At 37.2% G+C, this 4,739-nt stretch overlaps 1 long non-coding RNA gene across 1 annotated transcript; it reads left to right on the top strand.

The window, feature by feature from the left end:
* The first annotated feature begins 229 nt into the window (after positions 1 to 229).
* On the top strand, positions 230 to 4,315 carry LOC149918475 (uncharacterized). Its single transcript, XR_016465495.1, has 3 exons — positions 230 to 253; positions 772 to 866; positions 4,150 to 4,315. It is a non-coding gene; the product is annotated as an uncharacterized LOC149918475 (long non-coding RNA).
* Positions 4,316 to 4,739: the final 424 nt, after the last annotated feature.

Raw genomic sequence — 4,739 nt, 5'->3', positions numbered from 1 at the left:
ACTGAATCATTATTTTATTATGTTCGCCCTCTATGCATTACTCTTGTAGTAGAAACGCTAAGTCATGCCCTGAAACAATGACTGAGCACCTGGTGGGAAGGGCTAACCAGGGAAGCTCAGCTGCACGCAATGTATTTGAGTGAGAAGAAGGAGTGGCGCCAAGGTCCACCCCTTCCTAAACCTCATTTAAGGTTTGGCAAGGGAGGCAGGAGTTTCTTACTGGATATTCCTCCATACCTGAGTCCTTGTAAAGGTAAATGGTTTCTTTTTTTTGTTTCTGTATCTACAGCTGTTGTATTTGAGCAATTCCTTGCTTGCTGTAGTCTGGAATTTTGCTGTCATTAGTGTGCTTTCTATCTTGTTATATTCATCTAATTAATTTTGAACTTTAATAGTTCTTAAAGTTGAAGGCTTTACAAGGTCAGGAGTAGTTTGAGCTTCTTCATTTAATAAACTTTAGTTAGGCATAGTTTTCATTATATTGTTGGTTTCTGTCACGAATGTGACAATTGCTTATGTGAATATGTATGTGTCTATAAAAAGTTCTCACCAAAAGTCTACTAGTAAATTCAATGACAATTTCACATGAGGAAGTATCCTAGCATGTTAAGGGGAAAGAGCTAATTCTTAAACTTTGTCAATAGAAAAAAAAACTTAGTAATTACTAAGCAATTACTTAGTAATTGTAAAAAAAAAAAAAAAAAAAAAAAAAAAAAATCAGTATATGTTTGTGATTAGTTTCTTTCAATTTATATATAATGCACTGTATAGGAACTGTTGAACCACAGATCCATCACTTCACAGCCTGAACCACTGATTCATCACTTAAGGAAAAGACTGGGTCAGCCCTGGGAGCACAAGTGAAGGTAATTCAGCTGTGTGACTGGAAGGGGTGGAGCCTGGCTGCACCTCTCTTAGACCCCATTTAAGGGCTGACTGCAACTGGGGAAGGATCTCTTTCTGGAGATCCCTCTTTGGTGAAGATTTCCTAGAATCTTCTGATATGGGTGAACGATCTTCTTCCCTTCCTTTATAGATCCTTTCTACTGTGCCAGTCCTTCTGTTATCGCACCTCTGTTGTAACACTTTTCCCATCATATTGCTACATACATGAAACAGGTCTTTGGCATACATGTATACTTTTAAATAAGGTGTGTAGCCCATTCTTCATGCATTTTATATTTCATTCCATAACTCAGCCAAACCACAATAAAAATTTCTAGCTTGTAAATGGCAAGTCAGAGCAATAAGCTTTCAGTTTCGCTTGCAGTTACAGAGAACCAGAAGAGTTTGAATTTGCTATGATCACAAAGCTAAAACGTCCACATAGAGAAGATTAATATAAATTCTAACTATGGCAAATGCACTCAAAACATCTCTAAGGGTAATATGTTAGAAAGCACTGGGAAAAATAAACAGAATTTAATGTTTTTGTACTTGAACAACTCTTGTCTGTGTTTTTAGAAAACGTTTAAATGCCTTTGCAATTTTCAGTACTATGTCAATAATACCTGTCTTCAAAAGTTATCCTGAAAAAAAGACTTTTCAGAGCCCTTCAGATTAATAAGCAATTGTAGAAAATAATTATTTTTTTCCTCTGAGGCTTCAATTTAGAAGAGTAACAGCTAAGCACAGAAGAACAAAATCTGTCTGCATCTACTGGTAGGCAGCTCCACATAGCTTAGTGAAAGAAGAGTGCAGCTCTACCTTGGTGCCCATTGATAGAAGCAAAATCCATCCACAAGATGGGATTACTTACTCCCTACCATTTATATGTACGGTGGGAAATTACTTGCTGTGTGAGAAGAGGCTGAATTTGTTTGGTTCTCCCTGTAAACCAAGAGTCAGGGAGAAAGTGTAAATGTGCAATCTCTGGTCTGCTGTTGAAATGGATTTTGAAGTCCTGCTTACAGCTTAATTGAATGTGACAAGGTAGTCCAACCTGAGGGCAGGAAAGTGTCAAGAACGGGGAGGAAAAAACAGCAGTTATTGGCATTATGAAAAGCTTATGAGTTTCTTAATTGGTCACTTGGGCACTCATCCATAGAGCCCTTCAGCCACCAATCACTAAATTCAGAGACGTTAAGCACCTATGTATCTTTGATGCTGTAGACACAGTCAAGGCAGGGGTTTATTAAAAATAAATGCAGTGCCACTCTGCTGAAACGGAGTGGATCCTGTTTAAAAATGAAAAGGGCTGTTCCTTCATCAGGAGGAGGGAGGTGAAAGATTTGTCATACTGTTGAAGCGAATATAGGATTGGGAAGGAGATGTGGAGCGAGACAACTGTCTCCTTTGGTTTCACAGAATTTGAATGAGAGAGAGAAGAGCAATAGATTAGAGGTATTTGCTAATTTGGGTTTGATTCGATAATGTGAATGCTTACTACTCTGAGGGAAGAATCAGTACTGCTATGACTGGCTGAATCAGGCTCTGAGCAACCTCATCTTGCTGTAGATGTCCCTTTTTATTGCTGGGAAGTTGGACCAGATGACCTTAAAGAGTCCATTTCAACTCAATTCTTTAACTCTATTATTGTATAATAGATGAGAGATTGCTGTAATTGTATAGTATCTCCTCTTTCTTACCACTTTAGACAAACAGTATCTAAGGGGAATCATGTCTAATATTGGACAGAGGAAGGAAAGGAACTGGAGTTCCCTGAGCTCCAGATCAGAAAAGCTTTCATTTGAACTCCCAGAAACATTTTGTAGCCATGCTATTAAAAAAAATATATATTTGGAGAAACAGGCAGGTGTAAATTCAGTTCCACTTTGAATTATAGATTTCTGCTGCCAACTGGTTAAACTTGACTGATTTCCACTGCTGGGATCTGCCCCAGAGTACTTGCCAATTTACTTTTCCATTGAAGCCACATTTCTTTTCTTTGTTGAATAGCATTAGGAATTCTGTAAACCTGCCAAATTGATCAGTGTGATCAGCAGATGGGAGAAATCTGGTTTGAGCTTTTCTTTCAGATTGATCATCTGGAGACCAAGTAACACCTCTGACAAGTTATATTTATTTATACTGTGCAGGAGGTATTTTGGCTAATTTATTCCATTTTGAGCATACTATTTTGGAGAGTGAGGAGTTTGGCAGGTACATTTTTCTTTTTCCCTTTCCTTCTGCTAGCACTAACTTATGACAGCTAATTTTCTCAAAATAACTGTACACAATAAACTTGATATTTATTCTTGTCAATATTTTATTCACCAATTTGATTCCAAATTCTTCTATTCTCATGTTTACTAAAAACTTTGTCTATTTGACAAATTGGGGAAATAAACCCTTTTATTTCCAACTGTAATTAATGACCTCGTGTCATTTATGAGTAACAAACTCATGGGAAAATCCTTTCCTCCATAAAAGAGGACTTGAAACCCAGGGCTGGATTATTATCTGCTCAGCCATGCAGCTTAAGAGAGAAGGAAATGACTAACACAAATAGAAAGATGACAGGCTCCTTTACCTTTTAGTAAACCCTTGATCTTTGGATTTTCATTTTCTATGAGAGTTGCTTATCCAGTACGCTGACCTGCCAAGTCGGGCAAGAAGTCAGAACTCTGTGCTGTTTTGCTTATTGTTTTCTTATTTCAAATATCAGAAAATTAAATATTTTCTGAAGTTAATAGTCAGTGAAGTATCTCAGCCTTCCAGGCTAAGGAAAGAGAACTCCTTACCTAACTACTTTCTCCCAGTTTTTTTACTTCCTACATTTGCTCCTTTCTGTAAAAAAAATATTAACCAAAGTTTTAAAATATTTTTCTATTTAACTATTGAACCTAAAAGTCATTTTTCATGGAGATTTAATCAAAAATAAGCAAATTGGCCTTGAGACAATGTGCTGAGAGGAATACATTAAGTTCCTTGGTGCTGAACAGTGAGAGAAAGAAGTATAACATGAGACACAACGGTCACGTTTTGTTATATCTCCTGGAATGCTCTGAATGCATATGGAGATGCAGGTGGGCAAGTGAAACAAAGTACACAGCTATATTCCAGCTTTTGGGCAAAAAATGGCAGAAGCCATTTTTACCAGGTGACAGTAGAACAAAAGTGTCAATCCTGTAGCCAAGCTAAATCCACAGGGCCTGACAGATCTGTGCTTATCTCTTCGTCAGTTCTTTAAAATCCTCTTTTTTTCAGCCACAGTGTCCGTGTGTGGTTTGTCAAAGCATTCTTTAAGACATGGTTGCAAGTCAGTCCCCACAAATCCACTATCTCATCAAAGTGATTGATTGCTGTCAAGCTGGCCTGAGACAAGATTCACAATGAGCTGCATCTATTTATCAAGCTGAGGAGTGTGTGTAAAGTGTGGGAAACAGTATACATGAAAAATAAACAAAATGTGTAATGCTTTTGAACTGTAATGAGTTGTTTCAGCAGCTGAGAAAGTACATTTAACCCTCTATATTTTAATGACTTAATATGATCAAGCATGGAGACTTTCAAAATGTACATTAGGAATTCCAGAAAGACAAAACAGTGAATAGACAAAAATAATGGTGTCCAATTACTTTCTACAGACCTGGAAAAACAAGTTCTTTTTAGAAAAGGAGGGAAAGACCTGGTAGGTTAGATCTTAACACAACTAGATATAATGTTGCTCTTCTGTATCTTTCAGGCAAGTATTTTTTTTTAATCCATATTGCACTGCACATGATTTTAAGGTTCAGGCAGCACAAAGTTCTCCATTCTTGCAAGATAGTGATAGAGATCAGGAGATTGTAGAGCGT

The sequence above is a fragment of the Phasianus colchicus genome, chromosome 3 (genome assembly GCF_987193195.1).
Source record: "Phasianus colchicus chromosome 3, bPhaCol1.hap1.1, whole genome shotgun sequence".
NCBI classification, from domain to species: Eukaryota; Metazoa; Chordata; class Aves; order Galliformes; family Phasianidae; genus Phasianus; species Phasianus colchicus.
This window is presented reverse-complemented; position numbering and strand designations above follow the sequence as displayed.